The sequence below is a fragment of the Pistacia vera genome, unplaced genomic scaffold (assembly GCF_008641045.1).
Source record: "Pistacia vera cultivar Batoury unplaced genomic scaffold, PisVer_v2 Contig824, whole genome shotgun sequence".
Taxonomy (NCBI): domain Eukaryota; kingdom Viridiplantae; phylum Streptophyta; class Magnoliopsida; order Sapindales; family Anacardiaceae; genus Pistacia; species Pistacia vera.
In genome coordinates this window covers 376548-390290 of record NW_022196695.1, presented here as the reverse complement: position 1 = coordinate 390290, position 13743 = coordinate 376548, and the positions used below count along the sequence as shown (strand labels likewise).

The following is a 13743-nucleotide window of genomic DNA, read 5'->3' as shown; positions in this document are numbered from 1 at the left end:
GTACGGATTGTTCTGTTGCCTTTGATTTCCACCCAAGTAGTTAACCTACTCCGATGATGATGATGCTGAGGCAAACGTGTTCCCTACTTGACATTCATTGCTCACATGTTTACCTGCACAAAAATCACAAGTTAGTTGAGGAGCTTAAATGGAATTTACCTGCATACTTCCCAACTGTTTTTGAAGTGCTGTCAGTTGGGCTGAAATGGCTGTATAGGCATCAACTTCATGAAGTCCCATAGATTTCTTCGGTAGCACCCTCTCATTAGGTCTTTGATAGTTGTTGCTTGCCAGAACCTCAAGTAACTCGTGAGCTTCTTCTAGAGTCTTATTCTATAATGCTCCTCCCGAAGCTGCATCCACCATAGTTTGCACATTTACTGTTAATCCATTATAAAATGTTTGGACTTGCATCCAAACTGGAAACCCATGATGTGGACACCTTCTTAGTAACTCTTTGTATCTCTCCCAAGCCTCATACAAAGATTCTGACTCTTCTTGAATGAATAACGTGATGTCATTTCTCAACTTTGCCTATTTTGCTGGAGGAAAGAACTTGGTCAGGAACTTCTGTGCTAAATCATTCCATGTGGTGATTGTTCCGGTTGGTAGTGCTAGTACCCATCCCTTAGCTTTATCTTTCAATGAAAATGGGAATAGTCTCAATCTGATTGCATCATCTGACACTCCATTAAACTTGAAAGTATCACAAATCTCTAAGAAATTTGCAATGTGTAGATTTGGATCTTCCTTCAAATCCCCTTTGAACTGAACCGACTACTGGATCATCTAGATGATTGCCAGCTTTATCTCAAATGTGTTGGCTTGGACAGCTGGTCTTGTAATGCTCAAACCACTGCCTTCAACTGAGGGAACAGAGAGTTCCCTCAGTGTTTTGTTCTCTGCCATCTCTACAACTATTTCTTCTAGTTCAACTGGAGCTTCTCTTTCTCTTCTTTCTCTGTTCAGTCTTTGAGTGGTTCTTTCAATCTCAGGATCAACAGGAACCACTGGCTGACGTCTTGCTCTTCGCATTAACTGCACAGAAAACTAGCAAGAGTAAAATCACACCAAACAAAGAAAAGTAACAAAAATAAAATGAAATAACAATTGAGTAAAAATAACACTCCAATCTAGCTAACACAAGAAAATTTTAATGTTAACACAAAACTCAATCTCCGGCAACGGCGCCAAAAACTTGATGCGTGTTTACTACAACATGCAATATGTAGCAAGTATACTAATCGTACAAGTAATAGAGTGATGAGTGAGTATCGTTCCCACGAGGATTGGTGGCTAAGCACTAAGTTTTTCTACTGTTTTCAAGTTGGAGCAATCGAGTTGTTTGGATTGAAGGGAAACAAATTAAACTTAAAAACTAAAACAAAATTTCTAATTGTTCAAAACTAAATGATGAAAGCAAAATTTAAGACACGGATAAAATCAATTCAAAACAAACGGGTAGGGTTTTGACTTCATTCGGACTCTCTAGGTTAACCCTAAAGATCATACTAACTCCACATTCACATGCAGTGATTGTAAATCGAACTCTCTAAGGTATAAAATATACCTTCTCAGGCTATATTTCCTTACTCTTTCCTATTAAACTTCCGCACCCAACAAAATGAAGATTAATAGTTCAAAGTTCATTAAGCACAAGAATCCTAGATTGATTTCATTGTTTCTTAAATCTATCTCTAGCATTTAATACTACAATGGTGATTACCCAAGAAGCTTAACATGAATTATTTCTCAATCTCATCATGTTCATCACATAAAAACAATAATTTCAGAATAATCACACAATCTAAGCAAAATCATATGAAAATAATAATCATCAATTACTTAACCCATTAGAATCCGAACTACATCAAAACCCTAACCCAAAACAGGTTAGTTCATGGCTAAATCAACAATACCAATAAAAGAAATGAAAAATTCGAAGTTCAACATAATGAAAACAAGAGAAAAGATAAGAAAATCTCCCCAAATGAAGAATCCACTGGTTTAATCTCGAATCTTCACCCTTTGCAATCAAAGTTTGCCCAAAACTAATCTAAGACAATGTAAAAAGCTGCTCTCTAAATGAAAAAACGAACTCCTTTGAAAAATGACTTAGTTTCTCTTTTATACTCAGCCAAAAACCTAGAAATAAATGCCTAAATGAAACTGTGCGTTTTTTGAAATTCCCAGACTTCGCCGCGGTGAAGATCGACGAAGTGAAATAAACCCACGTGTGCAACTCTTTTCACCGCGGCAAAGAACAAGCTTTGCCGCGGCGAACCTTCATTTGGAATTCTAAAATTACAAAATTGCCCTCCACTTGCTCCTTTGCTTGAATCTTCGATCTTTGACACTTTTCTCATGGAACAAGCTTCATCGTGCATCCATTCTACTTCAAAACTTTCCCAACTTTTGAGATCCGCTCACTTTTGAATCCAAGAACTCCAATTCACTCTTTAATTGCATTAAATGTCCATTTTAGCCTGAAACACAAAATATAAAGAATTAAGGAGCAATTCAGGTCAAAATGAACTAAAACGTATCTGAAATCCGACTAAAAAGTCTAATCAAAACAATATAATCCACGGATTATCAGTAAGGCTTAAAAATAATATTTGGATGAGAGATGATGTTGGCAAGAGAATTTTGGATGATTGGAAACAAACGAATCGAGAATCTGAGTTGAATTGAAAAAGTTATGGAGCTTTGAAGTGAAGAGGAGATTCTAGATTACGCTCTAGTTTGAGCATGCCTCAATGTTTCAACTATAACTTGAGCTGTAGATACCATATTGAGATGATTTTTAAACCGTTGAAAAGCTGATTTAAAGGGATAAATTTCATATGTTTACCACATTTCCAGATTCCATCGTTATCATGCTCAAAAATCACCATCTTTGGAGTGCTGAAGAATGATGCAAGGTTAGAAGAGGAATTGGACCATGCTGCAGCACACTTAGTCCAAAACCAACCATGCCACAGCACTATGCTGTAGCACACTTAGTCCAAAATCAACCATGCTGCAGAACAGTGCCGGGGCACAATCACGACAACTGTAAATTTTTCTTTCGTTTTTTACTAGGAAAATAGGGTTTAAGAGTCCTAAACTAACTAGAATTAAGGAAAACAAAACCCTAACCCTTGTAGGATACAAAATAGAAGTCTTTTAGTATTATTTTGGGGAATTCTTTGAGAGATAAAAAAAGAGAGAACAAAGATATTCAAGAACTGAAGAAAAAGGGAGATTAAAGAAAGCTTGGAGAAGAAGAATTGGTAGAGATCATCATCAACTTCATTAATCCAACCAAGTTTACTAAGTTTTTCTTCTTCTTTGTTATTATTATTTGTTATAAATAATACAATGATGTTCTCATGTTTATTCATGAAGAACTAATTCTTTTGTGATTGAAGGTGATTTCAAAACCCTAGACATGTCTTGTGTTTAATAAAATCTGCATCTTTTTATCTTTTGATCCCTCTTGGTTATGTGATTATTTCTCTAAAAATAGGGTTTAACTAGATTGTTCTAATTGTTTAAGTGGCCAATTAAATCGTTAGGATTAATCTATTAATGCCAAATTAGGTTGTTTAGTACAGAATCGTTTTATTAACCTAAATAACTTGTGGTAAAGTGTATGCCTGCATACATGGGGGGTAATCACTCAAGATAACTAAACTGATCATATGAGTTTAGCCTTGATTCAGTAGGTCTCTTGCAACTCAATGCTTTTATTACTTTGAATCTGGAGATCGTATCCTAGGTTATTTAAAAAATAGGGAATTGGGTTATGACCGTGTCTAGTCCAACGACTCAGTAAGGAGAGAAGGTTATCAACGTTTGGTATTTTCTGAGCTGATGTGATCAAGAGGATAAAAAGTTAAAGAGTGCTTTTATTATATGTAATCCATGTCTAGTGGTGGCAAATAAACCTTCAATCTCATTTCTCTCATTGATTTCTCTTCGTTATTAGTTGCTTGATTTACATTGTTTGCTTTTAGTTTGTTAGTTTTTGTTGAGTTTTTATAATTCGTGACAAACTCCGTTAGAAATAGATAATTAATTAAGTTCACAAATCCTCTGTGGGAAAGACCCTTACTTGCTCTTTGCTACTACACGACTTTGCATTAGAATTTAGTGAGGTAAAATTAGGTGTTGCATTTGCAAGCATCAAGCGCTACCACCAAAAATGGATAAAGTGCATAATGTGTTCCATGTCTCAATGGTTCGAAGGTATGTTAGTGCTCCCTCTCATATCTTAAAGGTAGAAAAAGTGGATGTAGAAGAAAACCTTGTTTATGAGGAGCGTCCAATACAGATATTGGACAGAAAGGTTAAGGAACTCCGAAACAAGAGTATTCCATTAGTAAAAGTCCTATGGAGGAATCATAAAGTAGAAGAAGCTACATGGGAAGTAGAACAAGATATGCGGAGCCGTTATCCCAAATTGTTTGTTTGAATTTCGGGGACAAAATTTTTATAAGGGAGGGAGAATTGTAACTCCCACATCAAGGTACGTAGCTTTTTTTATGCGCTAATACCCTTAGTTGAATTTTGTTAAAGTTATCTTGAACAAGTGTGGAGGAAATTCTTTAAAATGTTATTAGGGGTAAAATGGTCATTCCACTCATAATTAGATGAAAGAGTGGGGAATGAAAAGAAGTAGAATAACATGGAGAAGTTAATAAAAATAAGCACATTCTTGTAACTGACTAAGGGACATAGATGAAATTTTTGAGAAAGTACAAGGGTAAAATGGGAAACTATATATATTATGATGTAGTAATAAGAGTTCAAGGATTGAAACCCTAGCCACTCCACCCATTATTCACACCACCTTCATCCCAAATTCTCTCAATTTTTCTTCCACTAATTTCAAGGAAATTCATAGGATTTTGGCTAGATTTTGATAGATTTTCAATCCTAAGCATTCAAAGGTAAGATTCTTACACCAAGATGTGAGATTAAATTTTAAAGTTTGAATTCTTTGGTTTTATATGCTTAGGGTTTAAGAGGAAAGGGAATTCTACCAAAGAGAGATTATAGTGTTGGAATGCTCAAATTCAAGGTAAGTAAATCCAACTTTAGCTTTGATTGAATAAATACTTGTGTAGAGAAATTTCTTATATGTTGTATGTGTGTTTGGATGATGAGAATTAGATATGAAATTGAGGGTTGTTTATATGTGAATCTCATGGCCATGAGAAGTGATGTTTGTGATGTGTTGAATTGATGGGATTGGATGAAATATGAAAGAAGTGTGGAATGGTGGAGGACAAAATTCGGCTAGGGTGATTGTTGTCTTAGAGAGTTTTTGCTCCAATTTGGTGGCTTGAAGAATATGTGGAAGTGTAACCAATTTAGGGTTTGTATGTGATGTAGGTGCTTGATGAAATTTCCAAGAAAGTGCATATATGAGTATATTAGAATTATTACCTTGTTATGTATTGTTGTTGGTAGAGAATATTAGTCTTATAATGATATCTTTATATGCCCTAATGCATTCTTTAATTTGAGCATTTGCATTTAGAAAGAATAGCAAAAGATGTGCATATTACATGCACATATAAATGTATGAGAACTGTTAAACCCTGCGTATTATTCCGATGCCTAAGGTATGAAATTTACCTTTTCAAGTAATTTTCTTCTTTGAATGGAAGGGTAAAATAGTCAATACATGTATTTTGAGATGTGGCCATTATAAAGTGTAAGGGGTGATGTCATTGAAGAGAAATGAGGGTAGAATGGTCATAAAGTTGATTGTATGATTAAATGGGGTAAACGGTAACCAAGGTATAATGGTCTTTTCATACAAATCATATGAATTAAGTATCCATAAAAGTGCACCAAGGGTAAATTAGTCATTTACCTAATGGGATGCTTAATTGTTAAGTGTTTAAAGAAGTCAAATGGCATTAAATGAGTGCTAATTATTATGTTGTGGTAGAAAGGACCAAAATGCCCTTTATGAAAATTATGCCAAATGACCCTTATATCTAACTTTTATTGACCAATCACATTAGAGTAACAATGGAATAAAATACAAGGTTTTAAGAGAGAGTAGTTGGCCTTGTACACCCCAAATATATCATCTTCTTCTCATTCTCTAAATCACCATAAAAGCCACTAATCCAAGCATTTTATTCTCAAATTTTCATAGGATTTCAAGTGATTTTCAAAGGAGATCACCATCCACACTTAAAGAACTTCAATTTCAGGGTTTAAGGTGAGTTTCAAAACCTAGTTGTTCCGATCTTTTAGTTAAAAGAGAAATTCATAAGTGGTTATGTGTGTAAGGTAGAAAGGGTGAACCTTTGGAGCTAAGGAGGGAGTGTCCTTGTGCTTTGAATACTAAGGTAAGGAAAAAATCTCCCTTATGACTACAATTGAAATACTAGGGTTTATGAAACTTACATTTATTATGTAATATGAGTGTGATGCTTGTTTTGTTTATGGAGTTGTTAAATGGGTGTGTTGATGGTGGTAGTGTGGCGTATGGAGGGTGATTATGCCAATTAAGAGATTTGTAGTGGACGATGTTTTGGCACTTTTTGGTTCTGTAAAAAGGGAGGTTTTTATGGCCTTTTATACTTAGAAGATAGGTAAATGATATGAATGTGCAAATGAAGGTGACATGGTTAAAATGAATAGAATTCGGATTTGGCTTTTTAGACTTATCTGACATGCTTCACTGAATCGTCATAATTGAAGTTATAGAAGTCGATTGAGTTGATTCTTAAAGAGTTAAAAAGTTGAGAAATAGACCTAAAACGTTTATGTTTTAGCCAAAAACAGTTCGAATTGGGAGATAAGGGAAAAATTTCTTGAACAGTGATGAACTATATGGCATCCACCTTCTTAATGGAAATTCCCATTGTTTCTAATTCTAATAAACCCTGAATAATCTTACTACTGAAAATCCTTGTTGTATGAGAAATTGAATGAATTAAGTTAGAAGTTTTAGTGATGCGTGTTTCCTACAACATGCAATATGTAGCAAGTATACTAATCGCACAAATATATAATGATGAGTGAGTATCGTTCCCACAAGGATTGTTGCTAAGCACTAAGTTTCCTAACGTTCTCAAGTTGAAGCAATCAAATTCTTTTTGGATTATAGGGAGCAAATTAAACTATGATTAAACAAAGTTTGACTAAATTAAACTTAAACTATGAAAGCAAAATAAACGGGATAAAATCAATTCAAACAAACGAGTAGGGTTTTGACTTCATTCGGACTTTATGGGTTAAACTTAAGAATTAAACTAAAATCATAGTCACGTGCATTGATTGTAAATCGAACTCTCTAAAGTGTCAAACATACCTTCTAGGCTATGTTTTCCTCTCTTTCCTATTAACCTTCCGCACCCAACAATTTGAAAGTTATAAATCTAAGCACAAGAGTCCTAAAATGATTTCATTGATTCTTGAATCTATCTTAGCATCCAATAATACAATGTGATTACCCAAGAAGCCTAACTGATTCATTTCTCAATCTCATCATGTTCATCACATAAAACAATAAAATGCAGAGAACACACCAATCAAAGCAAAGTCATATGAAAAGAAAATAATCAATACTTACCCATAAAAATCTGAACTACAATCAAAACCCAACCAAAATGGTTAGTTATGGCTAAATCCACAACACAAATGAAAGAAACGGAAATACTAAAGTTCAACATAGAGAATAAAAGATAAGATAAGAAATCCCCCAAATGATGAATCCCCTGGTTTGAAATCGAATCTTAACCCTTGTTCAACCTGAAAATTCCTCACTATGAAAACTAAGGAAATGTAAAAAGCTGCTCTCTAACCCCTCGACGACCCTTTCCAAAAAGGCTAAGTGTTTCTTTTATACCGCGCCAAATTCCCCAAAAAAACACACACAAAGTAAAACTGTGCGTTTTACAAAACTGGAATTTACGACCGTCGTCGCGGCGAAGAAAGAAGCAGACTTGGTGCGTGACGGCACACTTGCCGCGGCGAAGAATAAGTCTTCGCCACGGCGAAGCTTCTTGAAAAGTTCGAAATTACAGAACTGCCACTCTGCTTGCATCTCGCCTGATTCTTCGATCCTCGGTGCCTCCCTTGGAAGCAAGCTTATTAGTGCTTTATTCTGCTTCAAAACTCTCCCAACTTCTGAGATCCGCTTACTTCTAAGGTTAGAATTTCCAATTTTGTCCTTATTTGATCAAAATGTCCATTTTAACCTGAAACACGAAATGTAAAGAATTAAGCAACAATTCAGGTTAAATGAACTAGAAAGTACCTGAAATCGACTAAAAGTCTAATGAAAAAGGTATAATCCACGGATTATCAAGTAGGAGAATGTGTATGATTGAGCATGGGAGATGTTAGTCCATATGTTAGCATTCATAATGGTAATGCATATAGCTTATAGTTGTCTATGAAAAATTTATCAAATGTTAAGAATGAATTCCATGAGTTCTTGAGGTAAAACCAAGATCAGAGGAATGGAATTCTTGTGGAAACCATGAGTCCTTTGAGGTGACGACCAAGAACAAGGTAATGGTTCAAATGAATCCGATCGGATAACAAAGACTAATGAAACCTCAAGTATAAAGACGAAAGAAATAAGCATGCTATGTACATGAATATTTCATAAGTCATATATGTTCTATGTTATATCATGTATGGTTAGTTTGGTTGTTATACTGTTTATGAAAAGTCCAAAGGTATGATATGTTTTATGAACTTGTTATGTCAAAGAATAAAGGTCATGTTTTGTAGGTAGGTAAGGTCCTAAGTAATATACTTGCATAATGAACCTTAATAGTTTATAAATGGCCATATTCCTTACTGAGTGATTAGCGCTCACCCACAAAATGTTTTAAAATGTTTTACAGGTAAGATTAAGGCATGAAGCTGGGAGAGGATTCTGAGGGATGCTATGAGCATGAAGGGGTGTTTTAATGATGACTATTGAATGGTTTTGCTAATATTTAGTGTAGTAATTATGTTCATATTTCATAATGCAGTAAATATGTCCATGCTCTATAATGGAGTAAATATGTTGTATTAATAAAGGAAATCAAATTGCTAGTAAATTTTGTAAAAGTGTGTATGTTCTAGTAAGTATTACTATGGATTTCATAATTTACTCCAAGAAAGGAAACTATATTTTTGACTTGTACAATGAACTTATTATAGTTTAGAAATTAAATTAAAAAAATATATTTTTAAACTACAAGTTTATTCTTTAAATAGGATTTTAAAATAAACTTCTTTCCTAGGCATGCGTTTTCTAGGTTCTCAATGGCCAAGGGATACTTAGGAAATACCCGACTAGGGAGGGGTTTTACAAGAACATTAAAGAATAAAGAGAAAGAAATAAATTGTAGAATCATCCTCTAAAGAATATAATTAAAGAATAGTTCAAATCTGAAATTTTATTTAAAGAAATATAAAAAGATAAGAGAAAAGAAGGTTGTTGCGATGGGGAACCCGTGAGTGACAGAGAAGAAGAATAGCCCCGCATGAACGCCGCCTTTAGTGAGCGGCCTAAGAATAAGAAAGAAGAATTTGTACAATCCGTAAGAAGTGCATGTGGATGAGGACTGTACCCAAGAAAGAATTTGAGAATACACTCACACGGCCAGGGTTCCAAATCCATGCCTCAACCAAGTCCGATCGGCAAAGAAAAGAATAGAAAAGAAAAGAAAGAAATGTAACGCCCACAATGAGGTATGTAATCTATTTATGCTTGTTTGCCCTTAGTTAAGCTTATATGCTCTTGGTATTGTTTGGTTACCCTTAGTTTTGGTGGAGGATTGGCGAAGTTGGAAATTGCAGACTTCGCCGTGGCGAAGAAGAAAGCTCGCCGCGGCGACGTATGCCCTAGAATTATTCGCCAAGGCAAAGAGCTGGCTGTAATTCTTGAGGAAATTCTAGAGAAATCTTCCTTAGGGGCAAAGTGACCATTCTACCCCTAATTAGTTGTAAATGTGGGGAGTGAAAAATAAGGAAATTTGATGGAGAATGTAATGAAGGTAAGGGAATTAGTGTAAATGACTAAGGGACAAAGATGGAATTTTCAAGAAAGTGTAAGGGCAAAATGGGAAAGCATGCCTATTGATATGAGATATTAAGGGTTCAAGCACACAAACCTTATCATTCTCTACACCTCACACGCCACTTCCATTCTCAATTCTCTCAATGTTTGCATCAAATTTCCAAGGAAGATTAGAGGGCTTTTGGTTGGATTTTGGTAGAGATTTAATCCTAAGCATTCAAAGGTAAGGATTCTTGCATTAGATATGAGATTAACTCTTAAAATTGTTGAATTCTTATAATTTATATGCTTGGGGTTTTAGAGAAAGAGGAAGTCTACAAAAGAAAGAGAGGTTCTAGTGGAAATACTCAAGTTCAAGGTAAGTAAATCCAACCCAAGTTATGATTTGAGAAATCAATTGATGTAAAGACTTTATACATGTATGTGTATGCTTATGATTTTGAGAAGTGTTGATGAGATTGATGGTTGTGGATGAGTATACTATAGCCATGAGAAGTGGAGCTTGTAGCATGGTGATTGATAGAAGTTGGGTTGAATTTAGAAAGAGCTTAAGAAGAATTATGAAGTGTATTTTCCTGGCCAGGTTTAGTGTTGATTTAAGGGAGTTTTACTTCAAATATTGGTGGTATGAGTTGAGTGTGCATGCATGATGTTTGATGAAATGTCTAAGAGAAGTGTATGCATGAGTATATTTATTTGTGATCTTGATAAGAGCTTGTAGATGATAGAGAAACACTTATTTTTATGCTACATGGCATTCTTGCATTAAATATTTGCATTTAGAAAGAATAATAAGCATGAATCATCTACATGCAAGCATATGCATATGTATGAGAAGTTAAAGAATAACAAAAAAGAAAAGAAAAGCACTAAAGAACAAAAAAGAAAGAAAGAAGGGTGCTAAAGAAGAGAAAAGAAAGGTTGTTGCGATGGGGAACTTGTGAGTGATAAGAAGAAGATTCCCACATGCACACCGCCTTCAGTGAGCGGCCTAAGAATGAGAAGAAGAATTTATACGGCCCATAAGAGTGTATGTGGATGAGGGCTGTACCTAGAAGAAAATACCTATATGCACGCCACCTTAAATGAGTGGCCTAAGAAGAAAAGAATTTGTACAGTCCATAAGAGTGCATGTAGATAAGGATTGTACCCACTCACATGGCCAGGGTTTCGAATCCATGCATCAACTGAGTCCGATCGGCAAAGTAAAAGAAAGAAGAAGAAAGAATAGAAAAGAAAAAAAGAAAAGAAAAGAAAGAATAGAAAAGAAAGAATAGAAAGCAAGAATAGAGAGAAAGAAAGGAACATAGAAAAGAGAAATAAACCAGAATAAGAAAAAGAAAAGAAGAAAGAAAATGCATCTTTGTGCATTTGTGCATTTGCATCATATTTATGCATGATACCATGATTCCTATCATGGGTAGTGAGAAATTAGAAGAAAGAAAGAATAGAAATAATTAGAAAGAAAAAACAAAGAAAGTTAGAATGAAATAACAGTGAGAACTAGAAAGAGTCAAAGAATATAGAAGAACAAAGAGAGAATGAAGAAGAAGAAAAAGAGTATTGTAAGGAAAGAATTTAAAGAATGAACAACGGAGAGGAAAGATTAGTGTAGCGGATTTACTTACTGAGCAACTAGTGCTCACCCCGTTGTTTCTAATTGTTTTTGCAAGAAATAGGTGAGAAGAGGTCAGATGGACGTCGAGAAGCGGAGAGAAATGGCACTACTATTCACTGTTTTGAGCATGTGTATACAATATTTTTGCTATGTAAAGAATTATATATAAAGTAAAGAAATTTTTGGGCCCATTACTTTTCACTTTTATGCTTATGTATTTTTATCATATTATATTTTCCAAGTATACTAGCTAGAAAGAAGGTGTTACAAGAAAAGAATAGAAAAGAAACAAAGAAAGAAAGAATAGAAAAGCAAGAAAAACATAAAAGAAAGAAGAGAAATAGAAAAGAAAGAAGAGAAATAGAAAAAGAAAGAAAACATAAAAGAAAATGCATTGCATAGAAAAAGTTTATGCATTTGTGCATATGCATCATGCCATTTCTACTATTTCGAGTTAGTTTCCCTATTTGTGCTTACATATCGGTAAGTGAGAAACTAGAATCTTAGAAAGAGCAGAGAAGAATTGAGAAGTTTGGTGTAAGGAAAGAAAATCCATAATCGAAGTAACAAAGAAAGAATAGAAGTATTATGGGTTTACTTACTGAGCAATTAGTGCTCACTCCGTTGATTTCATTGTTTTTGCAGGTAGTAGATGAGATGCAGTCTGATGGAACGTCAAGTAGCGGAGGAGAAAGGCAACACTGTAATGACTTCTTTCTAATAGTATATTTTATAACATATACTATAAAAACATACATAATTAGCATATGAAAATAGTTGGGCCCAAATTTTTCTTTACTTACAAAACATAATTCTTTGCATATATCAAAATAACAAGTACAAAAACTTAGCGACAGTGGACAGTAATGCCAATTCTCTCCACTTGTCGACATCTTTCCAACCGCTGCTCACCTATTTCCTGCAAAAACATGGAAAAACAACGGGGTGAGCATAAAAATGCTCAGTAAGTAAATCCCTTAACTTTTCTTCTGCTTTGATTTTTTCCTTAATTCTCTTCTTCTTTCTTTCTTTGTTTCTAATTCTCATTGTTCTTTTCTTTCTTTCTAATTCTCTCTGTTTCTTTCTTTCTTTCTGTTATTTCTTTCTTACTCTTTCTATTCTTTCTCTTCTTGCTACTCTTCTATTCTTTCTAACCATAATAAAATTCATGGGAATATGCATAAATGAAATGCATATGCAATAATGCATAAAAATGCATTTTATTTCTTCTTTCTATTTCTATTCTTTTCTTTTCTTTTCTTTTCTTCTCTATTCTTTTCTTTTTCTTTCTATGCTTTTCTTTTCTCTTCTTGTCTTGCTTGCCCAAGCTTCTCTTTTCTTTCTTGTTTCTTTTCTTTTCTTTTCTTTGCTTGTTCAAGCTTTCTCATTCTTTCTTATTCTTTCTTTTCTTATTCTTTTCTTTTCTTATTCCTTCTTTTCTTATTCTTTGCCGATCGGACTCGGTTGATGTATGGATTCGGAACCTTGGCCGTGTGAGTGAGTACAATCCTCATCTACATGCACTCTTGCGGACCGTACAAATTCTTCTTTCTTCTTAGGCCACTCAATTAAGGTGACGTGCATGTAGGAATTCTTCTTGGTATAACCCTCATCCACATACACTCTTACGGGTCGTACAATTCTTCTTCTTCTTATGCCACTCAATTAAGGTGACGTGTATGTGGGAATTTCTTCTTAACACTCACGGTTCCCCATCACACCAACCTATTCTTTTCTCTTCTTTAACACTTTTTATTTCTTTAATTCTTTAATGCTTATTCTTTCTTTCTCTTTATTCTTAGAATGTTTTATTCTTTCTTTCTTTATTCTTTATTCTTTCTTAAGTTTCTACACATACACAATTATATGCATATGGATGGCTCATGCTTAAAATTTCTTACTTAAATGCACTTATGAAATGCACATATGCAATGTTGCATAAAAGTAAGGTTTCTACTCAACTCATACTTCTCTTAGGCATTTCATCAAACAATACTTGTGCATAAACAAACCCTAATGTAATTATCATTCTATTTGTTTCTTAAACCATCCAAATTGAGAGAAAAACTCTCTTGTAACATCACCATAC

The 13743-nt window shown here is 34.3% G+C and overlaps 1 non-coding gene across 1 annotated transcript; it reads left to right on the top strand.

Annotated features, from left to right (window-relative positions):
- The first annotated feature begins 424 nt into the window (after positions 1 to 424).
- On the top strand, positions 425 to 531 carry LOC116117908. Its single transcript, XR_004126058.1, has one exon. It is a non-coding gene; the product is annotated as a small nucleolar RNA R71 (small nucleolar RNA).
- Positions 532 to 13743: the final 13212 nt, after the last annotated feature.